The sequence below is a fragment of the Emys orbicularis genome, chromosome 3 (genome assembly GCF_028017835.1).
Source record: "Emys orbicularis isolate rEmyOrb1 chromosome 3, rEmyOrb1.hap1, whole genome shotgun sequence".
Classification (NCBI taxonomy): Eukaryota; Metazoa; Chordata; order Testudines; family Emydidae; genus Emys; species Emys orbicularis.
Window position 1 is genome coordinate 7,256,249 of NC_088685.1, and position 22,441 is coordinate 7,278,689.

General features: G+C 49.6%; 1 long non-coding RNA gene across 1 annotated transcript; it reads left to right on the plus strand.

Moving 5' to 3' along the window:
• The first annotated feature begins 837 nt into the window (after positions 1-837).
• Positions 838-18,880, plus strand: LOC135876829 (uncharacterized). Its single transcript, XR_010561315.1, has 3 exons — positions 838-921; positions 2,603-2,782; positions 18,606-18,880. It is a non-coding gene; the product is annotated as an uncharacterized LOC135876829 (long non-coding RNA).
• The last annotated feature ends 3,561 nt before the right edge of the window (positions 18,881-22,441 follow it).

A 22,441-nucleotide genomic window follows, 5' to 3' on the forward strand; every position in this document is an offset into this window, starting at 1 on the left:
TGGTAAGAGAAGAGTAGTGTGTATGTACCACCACTGCCCTCCATTGAATGGAATCAGAACTGTTCAAATGTGTGTCATAGGCCCTATACTGCCAACAGCTAATGAAGATTCTCCATTAGCTCCAGTGGCTGGGGCCTGTGCTTCTGGGCTCAATCCCAGTCACTATCGTGAGGTTCTTTGGAATGGCCAGAATGAAGTGCTAGCTGGATTATTATCCCCACTTTACAGCTGTGTAAACAGAGATGCAGAAAAGCTGGCCAAGGTTTCATGGAGGGTTGCTGGCAGAGCTGTGAAGAGAAGCTCTCTCTGGCCTGGTCTACACTGGGGTGGGGATCGATCTAAGATACGCAAATAGCGTAGCTGAAGTCGAAGTATCTAAGATCGAATTACCTGGGGTCCACACAGCGCAGGATCGACGGCCGCGGCTCCTCCGTTGACTGCGCTACCGCCGCTCGCTCTGGTGGAGTTCTGGAGTTGACGGTGAGCGCGTTCGGGGATCGACATAGCGCGTATTAACGAGACGCGATATATCGATCCCGGATAAATCGATTGCTACCCGCCGATACGGCGGGTAGTGAAGACGTACCCTCTCACTGTCCTTCCCTAAGTGCAAATGTCTTTTCAACTTTCCTCCTGCCGACTTTCTCCTGCTGTCCTTCGCTGGCAGCAATCCCTGGGTGTGGCATAGCCTCGTAAGGGGGTGGGGCTCCACCATGGACTTTCACTGCTTATCTCCAAACAGCCAGGCTTCTAGAAGTCACAGGGAGACTTTGATGCCAGCATATAATTAGAAACAACAGGTTTTTTTGGAGCAACCGAGATAACTTTGTTGTGAATGTTCTTGGGGCTTGTGTGTGTGTCTTAGCATGTTCAGGCTGCACCCACAACAATGCACAGAGAGCCAGCAGGCACAGCAATCAGGTAAACAGCAAAGCCAGCGATAGCAGATACATGGGTTAATGATTCCCAGAGGGCGGAAGACCTGAGCTGCTTGGGCGCTCTCTAAACCTGCCCTGTTGTTTGGGGGTTATCTCTCAGCTGCCGCAAGGTCCATGTTCAAGGTGGCAGCGCAGACACTCTGCGCCCTCCCCGGTCTCTGCATTAGCTGGGCATTTTCACCGGCACACGACATTTGCACACGCCATGCCCTCAGCAGACAGAGCGGCCGAACTCCGAGCGCGGGCACCTAGAGGAAGGCTGGCGGCATGAGGCACAACCCATGCTATACCTGCGCAGGGCCGGATTAAACTTCTGTGGGCCCGGCACCAAACATATTTGTGGAGGCAATGGAGCGTGGCATGAGAGGGTCGGTCCCCGGAGTGAGGGGCCAGCCAGGGGCATGGCATGGCAGGGGTGGCCCCGCTCTGCCTAGCCCAGTGCGAAGGCACTATTTACAAACCGGCAGTTGCCAAATGCACAATGGCCCGCCTGGCCCTGTGCTGCCAGCGTGCCCCTTCCCCTTGGGGGTGGGCCCATGCCACGCCCCACAGCCCCCATGCCCAACACTGGAACACCCCTCTATGGCCAAAGCCCCCGCAGACCCGCTATGCCCAGCGCCTCCCCAGACCCTGCCAAAAATGCACAGCGCCCTGCACAACACCGCAACTGCCCAGCGCCCTGCTGCCCACAGCCCCACCACAACTGCCCAGCGCCCCACACAAAACCCCCACTCCCTTGTTCCACAACACATACAGATCTTCCCCGCCCCTCACAGCCCAGCACCCCGCCGAGCCCCCAGAGACCCCCTCCCCCACGCCCTACCTCCTGGCCGCACTCACTGGCCCTCTGGGAGGTGACTGTGTCTGCCGGGCTGAGCCGGCAGCACAGCCAGGGCAGGTCCTGGGGCGGGGAATCGCTCCGGCCCCTCAGGAGTGGCGCGATCAGCCAGGCCAGGGCCTGTCCGGGCCGGGCTCCCTCAGGACCCACTTGCCTGGAGGGGCCCAGCCAAGTCCCCCACATTGTGTCTGTTCCCCCCAACTGGCCGAGACTGGCCAGGCTTCTGCACCAGTCCCAGGCGGCTCAGCTCCGGGGAGACAGGTGGGGCCCCACAGATGGGAAGCAGAGACTGCCTGGAGCCGGAGGGGCACTGGGGTCCGGCCAGGGGGCAGAGAGAAGCCGGCGGGCGGGTCCGGGGGTGGATTGGAGCCCTCGGCCAGCCGGCGGGCTGAGAGGAGCAAGTTATGGGCGGGGCGGCAGGGGAAGCCAGCGGGTGGGCGGGGTCTCGGGGTGCAGTGCCAGTGGAGCAGGCCAGGGCCCCCATCTGAGCATGGGCTCGGCTCCATGGTGCCACTGGCGCCATTGTAAACCCGGGACTGTACCTGCGCTGTAAGGAGACATTCCATCTGTCCATGGTACTTACGCAGCCCCCATTACCGTACTACCTGAGCACCTCACAATCTCTACCGTAAATATCCTCACAACCCCCCTGTGTGGCAGGGCAGTGCTGTTCTCCCCACTGCACAGATTGGGCATGGAGGCACCGAGTGGTTGACTTGTCACAGGTCACACAGGGAGTCTGTGGAAGTGCAGAGAATTGAACCTGTATCTCCCAAGGCCTAGGCAACCACCCTAACTACTGGGTCATTCTTCCTCTCTTGTGCAGTTTTTGTTTGCTCGGACTCTGGGTTCTTGGTTTGACTGATTCTCTCTGTAGCCACCAGAAAGCTACCGGAAGAATGAGCTTCTTCCATCACAGTGGGCAGAGCATCAGAGTCTTGCACAATACCATTGGGACAATTGGGGCACTAGGAGGACACCAAGAAAAACAGTCTGAGAGACTTGGGTAAGTGTGGGATCAAGATAAGGATTTCCAGTTAAAATGTTCAGGGGGTGAAGTTCTGCATGGGATGTTTCTTTTAGAAGATTCAGCAGTGAAACATTGTTCAATGTTGGCATTTAAATCACCATCATTAGGTTTCAGAGTTAATGGCACATAGAGATGGATGAGGCAATTCATACCTTTCACAGAGTGTATTGGCTCAGTCTTGTCTCCCTGCAGACTCAGGGCAGCAGTACTTTACTTCACATTCGGCAGGTTTAATTGCATGTCCCTTCTGGTCTGCCTGTAGATGTGTACTTCTCATTTTTACTGGTGGGGAGGGGAGAGTTTCTCTGGGATCCATCCCATTTTCCCCCTGACCTTAACAGCCCTGCGGTCAGGCTAACCAGGCTTTCAGGCTAAGGAAAGTTGGCAGCAGCGCTCCCCGTGCAGCTCCTGGAAGATCAAAAGGGGTTGCTGAGATGCACCATCAGTTAAATTTGCTGATAATTACTGAACACCTTTGAATTAAGAAGCAAATAATAGCAGGGAACATGGAAGGCTGCGTTTTTGCTGGTAGAGGCTCCGTCGCTCCTTTAACTCGGGTGTGCTCAAAACATCTCAAGTGCCGGGCTTCATTGACTGGATTTATCACGTGCGCTGGATTTATTTACACCTGAACAAACAAAGCAGGCCCACTTGTAGCGTGGAATTTAGACCCACTTCGATTTTTCCATTGCCAGAGAGCCTGGCACATTCCTGGCATAGAGCGAATGCAGAAATGCATGAAAGATCATAAGGAACACTGCGAAAAACAAATACCGGCGCCTCTAGTGACCTGGAACACTGCGATGCCTGGGACGGGTCTGAGTCCATGGTGCTTTCCTAGGTCATCTGGCTCTGGAACATGTGGCTCTTTGCCCTACAACAAATGGAGGAAGGAAACACTTGTGGTTATGGCACAAGCCTGAGCTGCAATAAAGGTCTGACACACAGGGGTGCTGGTAACAGACTGGTCTTTATTTGCTGGAATCAGTCACCTGACATAGACTATCCCTGTCACGTGACATGGGTTCGCTGGTGCAGGAGGGCTGGTCTCATAGTCTTGGAGGCCAGGGGCCTGCCCCTGTGGAACTGTGTGAGTCCTTGGGGCCCAGCCCATTAATGGGTCACTCCCAGGAGACTGGTTCCAGGCTGGACACAGACTAGACCCCCATGACACTCCCATTGCATCCTGATCACATGGCCACTTCGTGTTTCCAAAATGCAGTGGCCTGATGGGAGGCTAAGAAATGGATGCATGACCAGTGGAGCCTCTGCTTGTTGCTCCTGGTATATTTCGTGGTCAGTGATTGCATGGGCTTGTGTTATTTCTGCTGCTTGGGAGCCCTGCCAGCAGCATTCTAGGTGTCCTCAAGCAGCAGTCTGAGCACAAATTAGGGATGCATTGTCTTAGCTGTGTTAACATGCCCATGAATCTCTGTAAAGCTTTCTTGCTTACAGTCTTTCCATTTGTACAATTGCCTCCACTTTTCTTAAGTCCAGTCACTAGCCATCCTGGGTAGGTAAATTCATTTAGCCCACCCTGGCACTGGTTCCTGTTCTGTTCAAGGTTCTTTCCCTCGGCACACTGAAATCAGTAGATCATCAACAATGAATCCCACCCTATCTAGATCCTCGAAGACCTGGGCCAGGATGCTTTGGCACACCCGAGGTGCTGCGGCAATCCCAAAGGGAACTAAACATATAGTTACCAAGGGGAGGCTGAGGGGGGCAAAGTTCTGCACTTTCTGTATCAAATCAGACCTGCCAAAATCCTTGACTTGCATCCAAATCTGAAAATACTCCTGCGTTTTGAAGTCAAGGCATCACCTCCCCATCTGTTCTTTTGCATTCAGGCCTACATTTGTTGCCCCTGTTCAAACCTTTTGTATCTATACAAATGCCTACCTTGGGACCATAGTGTGAACCCTGTCTGCTGGTGTCTGCTTTCTCTCAGTAACATCTAATTTTGCCATGCAGTCCAGTTCACCTCTCAGCGCTAATGGGACTTTGCATGGCACATGAAGCTGGGGTTTGTGTCAGCATGGTGCATCCCAAGCCGTTGCCCAGCTCATCAAATTCTTTTGCATCCTGTTCAGTGGACAAGTTATGCACTGTTTGATCATCTGCAGGTGAAGTTGCTCTTCAGCGTAAGCACATACGGGGCTTCCATTTCCACTATTTCAAACTCCGCTACATGGTATCTGGCTTTATATAGACAGTACCGTGCAGTTTTCCCGTGTGAGTTCATTTTTGTGCCTGCTACACCAAGCAACCTTAATTTTCAGTGTTAACATTCTGTGTTGTGGTTCCATGGCACTCCGTTTCGGTATCAGCTTTGAACTTCACTTTTTGTTCATGTGTTTCCAGGGTCACAAACCAATCAGGACCCGGGCTTTGTAAATGTATCAAACTCTGTGTCTACAGCATCCCCTGCAGCAGAGCTGTGGCCTCCCGCTGTTTGATCATGAAAGGATTCTGTGTTAGTACCTCTTTGCAGAGGAAGTCAGTGGGAGCATCAGGAACTCCGCACCTCTGAGCATTGGTATAGGATATTAAAATAGGCTAGCTTGTTCAGCCTGCAATGTTGGTTGGGCCCCTCTGCCCATTGGCAACTGGTGGGCATGTTCCCAGTGGTGAGCTGGAGCTGGTTCCCACCGGTTCTCAAGAACCGGTTGTTAAATTTAGAAGCCGGGGTAGAACCGGCTGTTAAAGGGGAGAGCCGGTGCGCCGTACAGGGGCGGCCCGGCTTCCCCAGGGAGCAATTTAAAGGGCCTGGGGCTCCCAGCAGGGGCTGGAGCCCCAGGCCCTTTAAATTGTCACCAGAGCCCCACTGCTGGAGCCACGGGGTAGGGCTGTGGGGCTCTGGGGGCTATTTAAAAAGTCTGGGGCTCCCGCTGCTTCTACCGCCCCGGCTCTTTAAATAGCCACCGGAGCCCTGCTACTACTCCAGGGCTCCGGCGGCTATTTAAAGGACCGGAGCGGTAGAAGCAGGGGAGCCCCGGCCCTTTAAATAGCCCACAGAGCCCTGGGGTAGCGGGGGGCTCCGGCGGCTATTTAAAGGGCCGGGGGAAGCAGCGGGGCTCCAGCGGCTATTTAAAGGGCCGGGGCGGTAGAAGCAGGGGAGCCCCGGCCCTTTAAATAGCCCCCGGAGCCCCAGGCTGCTGCTGCTACCCCGGTGGCGGAGGGGGGGAGGAGAAACTTTCGGGTTCTGGGGGGGAAGTCGGGGGCAGGACGTGGGTTGGGGTCGGATGGGTGGGGGGGCGGGGAGACAGGCACGTGGGGCTTGTACTCACTGCTTGGTTCCCTACCGGGTCTTCCGCGGCACTTCGGCGGCGGGTCCTTCACTTGCTCCCAGTGAAGGACCTGCCACTGAAAACCCGGAGCCAGTGGACCCGGTAGGGAACCGGGTCTTAGGATTTTGGGAGCTCATCACTGCATGTTCCACAATGTGGGGAGGTGGAGGGGGTGGAGTTGAACAAGGAAACTACAGTGTCCAGCCCCCACCTCATCACCAGATCAGATCCCTGCAGCCCTCCCACAGAGTCTAAGGGAGGTTGGGAGCATGCCAAGGTAGGAGCACTGCCCCCCAGCCCCCAGGTGCAGGCTCCTCTCCAGGGAGTGGAAGGAAGCATGGGGCTCTTGCAGTCCAATTCTGCCCTCGAGGGCACCACTTGCTGCGCTCCAGGGAATCCGCGGATGCACCTCTTGAGGATAAAACTAACCTCACCAAAAATTCTCAAGCTTAAGGCAGCAGCAAGTGTTCTCCAGTCATTATAGCACGACGGCTGCAGCATAGCCAGGGCTGTAGGAATTGTGCCTTCGGGAAGAAATGGTTAATAATCGATTCATTCCAGTTTCAGTTTGTCAGCCTTCTGCTTCGTTACCCTGACCCTGGGGGAAATGTGCACCCTGCTGAAATGTTACAGCAGACGAGTCTGCATGCCCAGAGCTCTGCTCAGGGCACGTGTGACAGCTGACACCGGCCGTTGGAGGCAGGAAGACAGGGGGATCCATAGAACGTTCCTGTTTACAATAAGATCGCTGGATTGCACTTATTTTTATTGTGCGTCTAATTCGTAGGAAGACGCTTCCCCCCGGGTGCTGAGCTCTGCTGCACAGGTGCCATTGGATTTTAAACGTAGTAACTTACCTGCTGGTTAGAGAGGGGGAAACGGGCTCAGTGGACCGACATGAAGTAAATTCCTTCCTTCAAGCTTTCCTTTTTGAGCGGTGCCTTTGCAGTATGACAGTAAAGGGCTCGTAAAACAGGCTTGGGCCCAGCTAAAGGGCAGGCAGCGGCTGGGCAAACCTCTCTCACAGCTCTGCCAGCCCATCCCACGCCTGACCTGTGACACCCCCCTCTACTATTCCGGTCCTGGTCTTCCCCCCCCCCCCCCACGCACACACTGCTCTGCCAGTGCACTTCAGTGGGTGTTCAGAGTGCTCAGCATTTTGTACAGGGCCTAGCACAATGGGGCCTCAGACTGAAGGCTGAAAGGCTACCGGGGCTCCGCACCTCCGCTGCTCTAGCACTTCAGTATAGACACTACCTACGCCCACGGGAGGGGCTCTTCTGTTGCTGTTGTTAATCCACCTCCCCAAGAGGCGGTCGCTAGGTTGACAGAAGAATCCTGCTATTGATCTAATGCTGGCTATGCAGGGGCTTAGGTTGGCTTAAGTACGTTTCTCAAGGGTGTGGATTTTTCACACCCTTGAGTGAGGTTGTGAGGGTTGATCTAATTTTCTAGTGTAGACCAGCCCTTGTTCTCCCTTAGGTGCTACCGCAATATAAATGTTAAATAATAGTAATTGATCCAATTGAAATTGAGGGGAAGAGTCCCATTTAGTTGGCTCAGGCCCTTAAACTCTGACAGAGGCTATTTCACAGTGTTGTAAAACACATGGCATTGCCTCTGGGTGTGACAGAACTAGGAGATGAGCAACCCGAGTGTGAGCAGCCCTCCTATCTCCCCTTGGTGAAATCGGGTGGCATTTCCTACATTCCACCCAGAAAAATATGTCACAACAGCCACATGAATTACAAGCCTGTGTTTGCCTCACTCTCTGTAATCACAGCCTTCTTGCATTTCTTCCTCTTAGTCACCCGAAAGGAAAGGAGGTGAGTGCCTTAGTAAGCAGAACGTCAGAGGTTGTTGGCTGGAGATGACTGTTGGCTTAGCTGACCATTCACACGGCTGTTTTACGTGTGGCTATGCATGGTACTCCAGCCTGCAGGGAAGAAAGGCAAGAGGGGGAGGTTCTCCCCAGGAACAGTTGGCTAACGTGGAGTGAGTAGGAGAGGAGTAAACAAAAGGAGATTGCACTTTCCAAACACCAATTCCATGGAGATTATTTTGTTGCTCACACGAGCACAGTCTGTTTTCATTTTAACTTGTAGCTCTAATGGTGCTCGGAGAACGGTGTGCAAGGAGGCCATATATCCCTGTCATGTTATGCTCCTACCGCCCTTAGCACAACCTGGTGATGCCCTTCAGGCGCTGCCTCAGTATAAATGTGCAATGACGCTAGGTTTTAATCAGGTTGGGAAAGAGAGTGAGGAAATCAGAATCCTTTGTTCATCTATAGTGCTTGCCATCAAAGACTCTCAAAGCACGTATGCACATTCATTAACCCTGTTGAGGTAGGTCAGGATTATCAACCCCCCTGCAAAGGTAGGGAATTATTATGCCCATTTTACAGATGGGGACACTGAAGGCTTGTCTATACTTATGGTTAAACTGGCATTGCTGCGATAGATGCAGCAGTATGGGCAGCGAGTGGAGCCCCACTTCAGGATGGCTAGCCTCTGACTCCACCCCTTCCTCCTACCCCCCGCTCCGTGGCCGGAGCCCTTAGTCCCCGTGGCCCTCCTCTGTGGCTGGAGCCCTGAGACTCGCGTCCTCCCCCACAGCCTGAGCCCTGAGACCCCCTCCCCGCCATGGCCTGAGCCCCTGCCCCGCCGTGGCTGGATCCCTGAGACCCCCTGGCTCCCTTCTGTGGCTGGAGCCCTGAGACCCCCTGCCCTCCTTCCCTCCTGACCCCCCCCCCACAGGCAAAGCCCTGAGACCCCCTCCCCCCATGGCCTGAGCCCTGAGATGACCTCTCCCCCATGGCCCGAGCCCCTCTGGCACCCCGCTGCTGGAGCCCTGAGACCCCCTATCCCCCGCCCACGGCCAGAGGAGCCCTGGACCAGCTGGAGCCCTGAGCCCCACCCCAACCTGCTTGGAGGAGCCCCGGGCTGGCTGGAGCCCCCGCAGCCACGCCTCCCCGCTGCAGACCCCAAGACACCCCACAAAATTTCAAAAGCTCTTCTCTTCTTCTCTCTTCCGGAAGAAGAAACTGAGCTTTTGCTATGCCCCATGCTGGTTCCGGGGCGGCTGAGGAGGCAGGATGTGTTACTCAGCATCCCGGGTTCATCAGTAACCTCCCTGGAGTCCAGGGAGATTACTAATGAACCCAGGAAGTTGAATAGCACATACCACCTCCTCAGCTGCCCCGGAACCTGCATGGGGCGTAATAAAAAGCAAATGTTTCCCTTGCAACTGGGGTCCCACGGCAGCAGCTGCGCTAGGGGAGGCAGAGCCTCCCCGATCTATTATACCCACTGCCCATGTGCAGCGGTGTCAATTTAGCGGGTCTGGTGAAGACAAGCTGAGTCAGTGGCAGAGCACTCTCCCATCAACTGCTGTACTCCACCTCCCCACGTAGCGTAAGGTAAGTCGGTGGAAGAGCATCTCCCATCGACACAGCGCGGTGTAGACACCACTGTAAGTCAGCTTAAGTTACGTCGACTCCAATTATGTAACTTACATTCCTGACGTAGTGTAACTTCGGTCAACTTACAGCTTTAGTATAGCCCAGCCCTGAGACTCAGAGAGGTCAAGTGACTTGCCCAAGGCTATATAAGAGGTCAATAGTAGAGCTTGGGAATAAGACTCTGGGCATTATTCTTATCTGCCAGTGGCTTTACACTGATGTAGCACTGTTGATTTAACTCAGACTTTATTCCTGATGTACTCATGTAAGTGATGGAGAATCAGGCCATGTCTGTCATCAAGGAGATAGCCCTATCTGATAACTCCTAGAACACTGCCTGATTTTTCAGCTCTGTGTTCTACTCACTAGATAACATTCTTCCTCACATGATTGTTCACCTTGTTTGTCTGCCTTTCTACATGGCGGCTGCTGGTAACTCCCTCACATCGAATGGCATGTTACCACATGATGATTTACTCTAAATCAAGGTCACTGAACAGTCACTGAGGAGTTCTTCCCGAGTGAGTGACTCAATTGACTTGTGACCATGTGCTGCTTGATGCCATGATAAGATTGCAGAGCCGGAACAGGAAAACACTTCAGTGCCCTACTCACAAGGCCAGATACGACGTTTGCATTGACCCATGGTGTCTTGGTGCGTGACAGGTATGAAAGGGTTAATTCACTCTCCATAACATCCTAGTGTAGACATAATGTCCTACCCGGAGGGTACGTTCAGTCAATGACGGTATACTCATCATGCAATGGTTCTATCTTGGGAGTTGTGGAGACTAACCAGACACATTTGCATTCACCTGCTCACGTAGCTGAATGTATCTCTTCACAAAAGCCTTCGTCGTCTTCCTAACTCACCTCCAGAGTCTAGTAACCCTATTCAGCTCGATTATACACACAGCCGGAATGACGGGCAGGACTAACTCTCACTTGTGGCTCTGACAGCAGCAATTACCGATGCGTCTTCTGAGACGTTATAATGAAATTTAACCACATTCGATTTTTAAAGTAACACTAGCAAGGTCCAGCAGTGCCCGTCTCAGCCTCTGGAGAAAGAGGGAAATCTCACATCACGTGAGCAAAACCAGCCATTGTCCCTGCACAGCTGACTGCCCCATTCAAGAGGGACCTGCGCATACACCCTCCTTTGCCAGAAGGACAGGCTGTGATGATGTGGGGCCTTCAAGAGACGGGCACCCATGGAAATAACAATGAGATACAGTAAGAGCAAAACGCTTCTCTTACGCTACCACTGGCAGCCAGACAGGTGCCAAACGGGTGCCACCTAATAACCCTCTCCATGTATCTCTGCCTCAAAGTGGGTAATTGTTATTGAAAGGACATATTTAACCCTTCAAAACCAGAGAATGAGTTCACATGCATGGAACAATGATTGACTTAAAGGAGACATGACAGTGGATTTTTTATGTATAAAGAAGGATGGCTTGAAAAAAAGTTTTCAAAAGATTTTTTTCTGCTGTTAAATAAAAAATAGCAGGATTATCAGGATTTCTCTTCCCTGTTTTTGTTGGAGGTCTCCTTGGAGGCCCTGAGAGATGGCATGGGAGTTTTTCTCAGTCTTTAGTCGATGAGATGGGTTAGGGTTAGGGTTAAATCACAGATCTTTTCTCCCAACGATTTACTAGTTCCCCAGCTTTCCAGGAGAAATAAGGTCGATAAGAACTGAGTTTTTAATTTAAAAAAAATGTGCAAAAGGAAAAAAAATCACCTTTCAGGGTGTATTTATACCCCATACAATAGCAAACATAAGGCACAATTCCTTGTGTTTCATCTCTAACAGCTGGAGTCACGTTAGCTTGTTCAGCTTACCCCCTCTTGCAGTGATTGGGGCAGCCAAGGAGAGGAGGAAATTGGGGTTAGAGGGGGCATCACCAGAGACAGCAGGGAAGATGCATACCTGGGCTTGGAGGAGAGTGAGGAGCTGAGATACCAGGGATCAGGAAGGAAATCAGGAATAGGGATGGGAGTGATGTACTAAGAACTGGAAAGTGGGCTGAGGAGGAAATGTGTAAGGGACAGATATCTTGGGGTACGTCTACACTTACCGGAGGGTCTGGCGGCAGGCAATTGATGTTCTGGGATCGATTTATCACGTCTGGTTTAGACGCGATAAATCGATCCCGGATCGATCCCGGAAGTGCTCGCCGTCGACGCCGGTACTCCAGCTCGGCGAGAGGAGTACGCGGCATCGACGGGGGAGCCTGCCTGCCGCGTCTGGACCCGCGGTAAGTTCGGACTAAGGTACTTCGAATTCAGCTACGTTATTAACGTAGCTGAATTTGCGTACCTTAGTCCGAAGTGGGGGCTTAGTGGGGACCAGGCCTTGGAATCAGGGTCGCAGGCAGCAATGGGACGGAGTAAGGAATCCATGTCCGCTGTCTTGAAAGAGGAATAAAGATGATAGACAGAGACAACAGAACTAGAGAGAGGATGGAGGGAGACAGAAAGGAGACAGCAAGACTGCTAGAGTAAGGTCCCAAGAGTATAGCCATAGGGCATGTTATCAGTATCAGTCATCTAGCACTAGAGGCTCCAGATTGGTGTTTGTCAAAGAATAAAAAGGGAATTGGGCATTGTTTTATTCTATTCTATTCTGACACCGTTATCCTTTTACTGGACTTCTGAAGTCGGGCATGTATGAGGTCTCCTTAGTACAGGGAGTCGTGTGTGTGTGCGCGCGCGCACAAAAATGTGACAGTGGCTGCGAGTTAATTTAGCCTCTGGAGAGATGTCAATTTAGCATGTGGCAAACAAATGTTCCTGAGCAACAGCCACAAGAGGAGATGTAGGAACAAGGCCAGGGCAGCTGGAAGGGGGTTTCACAGAGATTGATCCATCTGTGGGAGTTAGTGAAGGAGAAGCTTTGCTAGGTTAGTTAGTCCATCTTGCACTGCCAGCCCTGCATCACTCCCACTGAAGAGCAAGGAAGGTATCTTGCTGTATGTGGGAAAAGCGAACAGACACTCCAGCCTAAATCATGGGGTCTAATAATTCAGCGGCAAGGAGCACATGCTGTGTGCATTTCTTTGCAGCCAGCAGTACAGCCTTTCTTACGTGCAATTTATAGGACAATTCAGTTAATTGTGAAGGGGGAAAAAAATTGTTTTGGAGTCGGAAGAGGGGATCTAGGTCTGGTTGTTGGGCAGTGAGTCTGGGGTGGGGAGGCAGAGTGCAACTCGGATGGGGAGCCCTGGGGAATCCTGTGAGGGGGAGACTGGGACTGGCTGGGCAAGGAGATTGGGACTGGGATGAGAAGCCTAAGAAGTGGAGACTGGGAATGGGGAGAGAAGGAGAATGGGAGGGGGATGACGAGCCAAGGGTGGGGAAGAGACAGGACTGGGGCAGAGACAGAGAAGGTCAAGCTTGGGGGAAACATTCTTCCCTCCAGAGCCTGGAATAGAATCCCAGATTCCTGAGTGTCAACATTCCTCTGCTGTCAGCAAATATCTGTGATATCCCCTGTGCATCTCACCCCGCCCCCCTCCAGTGTTGGTCCGTCCTAGAGGATGACAACCTACTATTGTGATCAGTTACTTTGTTAGCTTAAGTGCCCGAGGTCTAGGCAATGGAGCTAACGGTTCCAAACCTGCTGCTCAACCGTAGGTGTCGAGATTATGCCACGTAGTGGAGTTTCTGTTTATTCACATTGCTTTTTTAACCTAGGAAATTACGCACAAAAATGTGAAAAGAACATTACGGTTGCAAAGTCAAGTACTCTAAAATTAGGAAATGCCAGAATTAAGATTGCCTGTGCAACCTTAATTTGCCTGTCTCTCCCCCCCGCCCTTTATGTATGATCTATGTGTTTATTTAACCTCCATTACCAGAGTATCTGGGCGCTGCCCAATCTTTAACATATTTATCCTCCCAACACTACTTGAGGCAGGGCAGTGCTATTGTTCCCATTTTACAAATGGGGAACTGAGCCATAAAGAGACTAAGTGACTTGCCCACGGTCCCACAGGAATTCTGTGGCAAAACAGGGAAGAGAGCCCAGGTGTCCAGCTGAGAAAGACACTTTGTCCCTGAGGTGCCTCAGAGCTGGGCTCTTTCTGCAGCCCATACAAACTGTGCTGGGGTTGAGGGAGGGCTTCTTGTACATTTAACACGCTCCATGGAAACTAAGGAAAAGACTGGGTTGGCTTGGTCCCATGACCACCTTCATGATGCTTTTCACTGTGCTGTAAGTGAGGCAAACATGCAGCACACCTTTGTTGTGCTGCTGCCCTCTGCTGGATGGACTCAGAACTGCTCAACTTTGTGTCATAGACCTGGTAGGGGCAACATTTTAATTTGGATACTTCAAACATTTAACATATGCCTTTGATATTTGCAAATCAGTGTATACTGTGTCAAAGCAGGGAAGGACAGGGACTGCAGGGAGTGAAATCAAAAAGGGTTAAACAACAGCCACAAAAACAGAGGCAAATGGGCCATGATGATAAACATTACAAATAGGTGCAAAGAAAGTCTTGTGGTGCTTCCCTCCCCCCACTCTTTTTCTGTTCTTTCTATAAGTGTAACTGGGCGTGGAGGGTGCTCAATTAGATGCAAGACTGGGCCCTGACCGTTTAATCCTGCAAAGGGAACTATATCCTTTGTGGGTTTTAGGCACTGTGCGGGCAGATTCCTTTGCAGGATCAGGACATTAGGTTGTGAGTTCTTCAACACAAGGACCTGTCTTTCCTATGTGCCTTTAAAGCACTTTTGGATGCTGCAAACTCACAATATTAAACAAATTGACGGCATTATTGCTGGGTTCTTTTATTTCTTCTAGGGGAAGTAAAGATTTTGTACTGGAGGAAACAGAATGATGTGTTAGTGGGATGTAGCATGGATGTAGCATAGATTTGTCTAGGTCCAGAGTGACCTAGACAAATTGGAGGATTGGGCCAAAAGAAATCTGATGAGGTTCAACAAGGACAAGTGCAGAGTCCTGCACTTAGGACGGAAGAATCCCATGCACTGCTACAGGCTGGGGACCGACTGGCTAAGCAGCAGTTCTGCAGAAAAGGACCTGGGGATTAAGTGGATGAGAAGCTGGATATGAGTCAGCAATGTGCCCTTGTTGCCAAGAAGGCTAACGGCATATTGGGCTGCGTTGCCAGCAGATTGAGGGAAGTGATTATTCCCCTCTATTCAGCACTGGTGAGGACACATCTGGAGTATTACATCCAGTTTTGGGGCTCCCACTACAGAAAGGATGTGGACAAATTGGAGAGAGTCCATCGGAGGGCAACGAAAATGATTAGGGGGCTGGGGTACATGACTTATGAGGAGAGGCTGAGGGAACTGGGGTTATTTAGTCTGCAGAAGAGAAGAGTGAGGGGGGATTTGATAGCAGCCTTCAACTACCTGAAGGGGGGTTCCAAAGAGGATGGAGCTTGGCTGTTCTCAGTGGTGGCAGATGACAGAACAAGGAGCAATGGTCTCAAGTTGCAGTGGGGGAGGTCTAGGTTGGATATAAGGAAACACTATTTCACTAGGAGGGTGGTGAAGCACTGGAATGGGTTACCTAGGGAGGTTGTGGAATCTCCATCCTTAAAAGTTTTTAAGGCCTGGCTTGACAAAGCCCTGGCTGGGATGATTTAGTTGGTGTTGGTCCTGCTTTGAGCAGGGGGTTGGACTAGATGACCTCCTGAGGTCTCTTCCAACCCTAATCTTCTATGATTCTATGATTCTATGATAACGCGAGCGCATACTTACATTACAATGTTAATGCTATCTGCTCCGTTTTTGTTGTTGTTTTCAGACTTTTTTAAATTTTACTCCCTTTCCTTTCCTGATTTGACACAATATAAATTGGTTTGCAAATATCAAAGGCATATGCAAAAGACACTTCCTCTTTCCATGCCTCTTTGTCCATCTTGTTTACTTAGATTGTAAGGCCCTACTACTATGTATATGTACAGCAGCTAGCACAGCGAATCCCTGATCCTGGCTGGGGCTATTAGGTGCTACTGTAATACAAATCATAGTAATAATAGTGGAGTAGAAGCTGTGCTGTTGATCAGAACGTAAGAGCTGCCATACTGGGTCAAAACATCTTGCCCAGTATCCTGTTTTGGACAGTGGCCAGTACCGGAGCTCCAGGGGGAGTGTACAGAACAGGGCAATTAGGAGTGATCATCACCTGTCTTCCACTCCTGACTTCTGGCAGTCAGAGGTTTAGGGTCTCCCTGAGCATGGGGGGTGTCCCTGAGCATCTTGGCTAATAGCCATTGATGGGCCTATCCTGCATGAACTTATCTCGTTCTTTTTTTACCCCATTCTTCTTTTGACCTTCACAACATCTCATGGCAATAAATCCTTGGAATAAAGACAATATTGACTTTATGATGCTGTTACTTGCAGAATATAACAACCAGGTTCTCGATTCTGAATCTAGGCCAACTTTAGCAGCTAAAAGCAAAGCTGGAAGGTAGGGGGGGGAGGGGGTGATTACTGCTTAAAAATGTGAATTCTTTAACCTAAATATGGCTCAGTCACTTACATCATCCTGAAGTCAGTTATGTGTACATATCCGTTTCCATCGAAGCTTCCCTAATGAGTTTTAGGGTACTGTCCCTTTAAGGCAAGAAAGATCTCCGCTTCCATGTGGGTGTGCTGTTGGGAGCCAAGCCAAACAACCCAGATCCCCTCCCCCTCTCACGTTTGTATATCCAGCCTGCTGAGACTAGATTTCTCTGGCTCAGACATATTTGGCAGCCCAAGCCAGGGAGTGAAAAGCTAAAATGTTCGGATTGGTTCATATGGCTCTTGTTGTTATAGTGGAAGCTGCAGTTGAGAAGAACCCTACAGACCAGTAGCTGTTAATACTTGTTGCAATTAATGACTCCATGCAGCCTATGCATATATAAACCAAGGGACAGATTCTCAGTAGTGAGTTTAAAGCTAAGGGCAATCATAGGATTACTGGAGTTAGAGATGTCATTCTACTATGCACTGTAGCTTCTTGGAGCCTTATGACGACATTGTGGCTAGAACTCAGATCCTCTTGATCCAGAAGAATAGGCCCATACCAAACTAAAGGAGAAGCCCCTTTAAGCATTAGCAGTATAGAGCCTTTGAGGCACAGTTGCACAGCTCGGAGTCTGTTTGTCATTGGGAAGTCACACTAACAAGTATGATACAACACTACACGCTCAGGTTTCAGAGTAGCAGCCGTGTTAGTCTGTATCCACAAAAAGAACAGGAGTACTTGTGGCACCTTAGAGACTAACACTCAGGCACAATGATAAATCTCCAAAATGGAAAGAAAAAAATTAAACCCTGAAATATAATCATCATCACATTGAGGGATAGCTCAGTGGTTTGAGCATTGGCCTGCTAAACTCAGGATTGTGAGTTCAATCCTTGAAGGGGCCATTTAGGGATCTAGGGTAAAAAAACTGTCTGGGGATTGTTCCTACTTTGAGCAGGGGGTTGGACTAGATGACCTCCTGAGGTCTCTTCCAATCCTATAAACATTTAGGGGGAGGGATAGCTCAGTGGTTTGAGCATTGGCCTACTAAGCCCAGGGTTGTGAGTTCAATCCTTGAGGGGGCCGCTCAGGGGCAAAAATCAGTACTTGGTCCTGCTAGTGAAGGCAGGGGGCTGGACTCAATGACCTTTCAAGGTCCCTTCCAGTTCTATGAGATAGGTATACCTCAATATTATTATATAATAATGATTAATAAGCTACAGAAGCCACTAAAAGAAGACAATAAAACCTCCCAAAGGAAGCAGTTTAGCTTTCTCTGGTAGATTTAGGGCCATGTCACTCTCTAAGGCTAAGCAAACCTCTGCCCATAGTGATATTTTCATTACATCTCAACTGTGCAAGAAGTGCTTATTGGTTGGAATAGAGGTTTGCATCTGAGCCTTTTGCCTCTAAGTTTTGAGTCCAATTTCAGTCCAGGGACAGTAATAGCTAAAAGTTGTTACAATCCCAGAATCGCCAATCCCAAATCGATCACCCAAAAATCATGAGATTGTCTTAAAAATCATAAGATTTCAAATAATAATAATAAATAATATATTTAGGGTTCTTTTTCTTTGACTACAGATTTTTGGACCTTCAGGTCACATTTTCAAACTTTTTGCACCAACCATGAGGATTAGCAAGTTTCTAAATGAAAGCTGAGATTCTCACATATTCTCATGAATCCAGGAGATGGGGCCTTAAGAAAAACACCTAATATCATGAGCCTTGTAATCAGTTGGCAAGAGTTGGCAGCACAGCCTTGCAGGTGATCACATCACAAAAACACACCATCACTGTAGGCACAAAATAGCCCTGGCAACTGACCTACCCCCCAGCTGTGGTCCCAGCCATGACCCCCTTACCCTTGTCCAAGTCCCCCCCATCCCCGAGCCGTAGCCCTGCTCCCAACCATGGCTCCTGGGGGGGGGGGTGCAGACAGGAGAAGGGGGGGGGCAACATGAAAAGTTTGGTGACCACTGCTATGGGGGACTCACCCCAGATCTGCACTGAGTCACAATGGACAGGGCCCTGTGAGGGAACCTTGTACTGCCACTGTGCTGCTGGACCTGTTCTGTGGATAAATGGATACGGCCAGTCTGCTGGGGTGGCAAACCAGATTTAATTCAACTTAAAACTTTGAAAATACAGATCTGTTGTAACGCACAGGCTAGTGCTCCGTCCACTACCCAGTGGAATCAGAACTACCGCTCAATAGGGTGTCAGGGGCCCTATATTGCTATTGCTAACAGTCACTCTGCATTATTATTATTATTGTACTTATTATTAATTTGTATTGTGGTAGGACCTAGAGAGCCCAGTCCCACTGGTCTAGATGCTGTAGGCACACAAAACGAAAAGACAGTTCCTGTCCCAAAACACTTAAAATCTATGTAGAAGCTGAGGGACAACAGGTGGATACAACAAACCAGACGGTGGAGGAAGCACAAGGTGACTGAGACTGTAATGTATAGGAATTGGGTAGTAGACCTTTAAATAGTTTGTGAGTCCTCTAATGGCCCTGACTGACTGTCTTCTATGTTTCAGAATCCACCAGAACACTGCCCGAGCAGCTGTGAACCTATGTCACTAGGCCTTGAATGTTATAGGTGGTAATCACAGTAATTTGGACATCACTGTAACCAGGTGCTTCCTGTTACGTTGGCTGTGTAAAGAGCAAAAGATACAACAGAGACAATTATGGTAGGGGTGTTAGGACTGTGTGCTTTTTGCAGCAGGTAGTTCTGAGTTCTAACAACCATGAAATTCTTGGGTGGCCAAGGATTTGTTGTACTATATGTTTAAAACACAATAAAATCTGCCTTGCTTTAATTTTTCTTGGGAAAAGGAAACATTTGTACTTTCTTTTTAAAAAATCTGTTTATTATTTGCAGGATGTTATGGCACAACTACTCTTTTCATATATATTGTAAAAACCTTAGTAGGAAAGTGTTACTACGCATTGCTCCAGATGTTCACTAAAAGAAAAGTACTTGTAGAAAACAGTGACACAACATGTACTTCATCCTGTAGAATACATACCACATTGTGCAGTTACTGCCTGCCCTTTGAATTACATTTTGAAGGCTTTTTGTCCATATTGTAGGATAATGACATGAGGTTGTTTTGAAGAAAACAAAATTGCAAACAGCAAAGTTCTGTAACTTAGAAACACGGCTGTAGATATATTCTATTGTAATCTTCTTTTGGATTTGTAACTAAAAATGTAATTATTGCCTTCGTAGTATGATATGTGTAAATTAGTGTCTCCCTAATATGCACTGTTACTACAGGTATACTGGCTCAAGGGCAATTTCTGTGACCTACTGTGGGTCTATGACCCTGGAGATAATGAAGTCGCAGAAAGGTTTTCGAACAGCACCGTTCAGTTCATGATGCTGGACTTGGAGGATAATCTTTTGATACAACTCCACACATCTGGCCCAGTGTCTGATATGCTTCCAGATAGGAGAAGTGTCAGAATTACATTAAAATTGTATTAGGATTGTAGCGGGGCAGTTACCCCACTCCGGTGGAAAAAGGCTAGAATGATTGGGGAAGCAGCCACAGCTGGGGCCACGCCCAATCAGGCCACAGCTGGCCCTATAAAAGGAGCTGAGTCAGTCTCTCTCCAGCTGTGGAGGGAGAAGGGCCTAGCTGCCTGGGAGCACAGGGTACCTGAAGCAGAGCAGTGCTGGGGAAGGGCAAGATTAGCTGGGGAGCTCCAGCCTGGCAACTCCCCAGGCTGAGGCCTTGTTAAAGGCCTGAGGAGGTACTGGGGCTACAGAGGCAGCCTGGGGATAGGCAGCAGCAGCTGGTCCTACCCCCTTGCCAGTGATGAGTGGCCATTACAGACTGCAGTCTGCCCCTTGAGAAAGGGGCTAGATGATGATTGGCAGTAGCTACTGAGGCAAGGTAGGTGGTTCTCCGGGGAGGGAAGACCCAGAGTCTGGGGATACTGCTGGGCAGAACCTCAAGGGAAAAGGGTACTGAGATCCAGGAGGGACATGGGGCCTGAGGCAGGTGAGACACTGGCCAGAAGGAGGCACTCCGAGGCTGGAAAGAGCTAATTCCAAGATGACCAGCAGGAGGCGCTGTGCCGGTGAGTCTTTGCTTTACTACAGAATCAAGCCACCAGATTTGACACTCATGACTGTAGAAGTCTCACTGAAACAACCATGTTAACTAAAAAAACAAATTAAAAAAAAGTTGAAAGAACAGATTTAAGGGATTTTTCTTAATTAAAAATAGTTTAATTACTTTTTTTTTTTTTTATAATAAACCCTGGGAAGCTTTTAACTGGCATATGCTTCTTTACCAAAATCCCAGCTCTTCCACTGCACAATGCTTTGTTTATTGTAGGGTAGCATTAAACGACATGGCAATTTGTTATTATAGGCTGCTCGTGAATTCTGAGATGTCCACTTTGGTGTCTTAGAGCATGGCTGCCCATGAACACTGAGTGTTATGGGAAGAAAGGCTATGTTATTTGCTCAGAGTCAGTGAGACAGTCATCTAGACCTTGGATTGGAACTCAGTTGTTCTTGACACCTGGTCATGTGCTCAGACAATTTGACCATACCTTGCTTGTCACAGAAGCAGCACACAATAAATCCATCTTTTCCTGGAGGCCTTACTGAAACATTTCTGTGTCTCACACGCACACTACATAACAGAAGCAAGCAAGCAAGATGCTGTGATCCTTCACTAAGATACAGGTAGTCCAGTGGCATGTACTGGGAGATCATTCTTACATATAACTCTTCCCATTCCCTGCTGTATTGAGAGAAACCATCCTGCACTCTGGCAATTGCCTGGTGGAAGCACTGTTACCCAGAAAATGATAAGGAGTTGTTACAATCTATTTTGAGTTCTTTCGCAGGGGCCTTAATTCAGCAAGGTACTTAAGCAGTAGTCCCATTGACACCTGACTAATCTTCATCAATGGAATTACTCATGTGGTTAACGTTAGGCATGTGCTTAAGAACCTGGCTGAATTGAAGCCATAGTTGGGAAATCTTTAATACGTGGAGTATGGATGTTAGGTCTGTCATGGCATAGCTGATTTATGTCAACGCATCCTAGATTCCATGGATCACACAAGGGGTGACATTCTGGCCCCATTTAAGTTAATGGCAAAACATCCATGGACTTCAGTGGGGCCAGGATTCACTTAAGAAGCAATTTCTGCCTCTGCCCAAATACAGCTGGCATGCAGATATGCTGTACAGAGGCAGATCTAGGGTGACATTTTAGACCAAGGCATTGTACCATCTACTATCAGCTACCATCTGTATGCTGATGACTCACAGATCTACCTCTCTACTCCAGACCTGTCTCCTTCTGTGCAAACTAAAATCTCAGCCTGTCTCTCTGACATCTCCTCCTGGATGTCTAGCCATCAGCTCAAGTTCAACATGGCTAAAAGAGAGCTCTTAATCCCCTCCCCAACACACCTCTTTTCGATCTCTGTGGACAACACCCCCATTCTGCCTGTGACTCAGGCCCATAACTTTGGTGTCATCTTTGACTCAGACCTCTCGCTAGGTCCTCACTTCCTTCACTGTCTAAGTCTTGCAGATTCTTTCTGCATAATGTCTCTTAAGATATCCGGTTCCCATGTCTCTATCATATCAAACATAGGCTACTTTTCTTCCGTTTCAAGGCCCTCATGATGCATCACAGATGCTGGCTTCCTCCTTTCCCCAGGGGTGCTCAACCCTGCTCAGCCCTAGGCCCCGCCCCCACTCCACCACTTTCCCCAAGGCCATACCCCACCCTGCCTCTTCCCGCCCACTTCTGCCTCCTCCCCAAAGCATGCCCTATCCCCACTCCTCTCCCTCCCCCCAGCGCCTCCTGCAGGCTGCGGAACAGCTGATCATGGTGGGTGGGAGGCGCTGGGAGGGAGAGGGAGGAGTTGACCAGTAGGGCCGCTGGTAGGCAGGAGGAGGGGAGCTGGCTGATGTTGAGTGCTAAGCACCCACTAGTTTTCTTTCTGTGGGTGCTCCAGGGCTGAAATATCTAGCTCCTAGGCGCTCTACATGAGCATTGAAGGCACACTGGCACTTTCCATAGAAGGGGGATATTAAAATCTATACCTTTAGCCAAAAATGTCCATCTTTTGCTGTTTGCCAATATATTGTGTGTGTGTGTGTGTGGTTCAGCAGAGATTATTGCATGTAGCTAATGGTGAAAAACTTTGTTGTTGTCCACATTTGTAGAGTACATTTCATGCTCGGGAGCTCTTTGATTTTGGCAGCCAGTTTGTCTGGCTGCACATGTTGTTTAGATGTGTATCTGCCTCTGGCGTGATGGGTGTAATCAATTAGGTCTAATTTTTTTTAAAGTGTGTCAACCAATTTTGGGTGCCTGGCTTGATCATG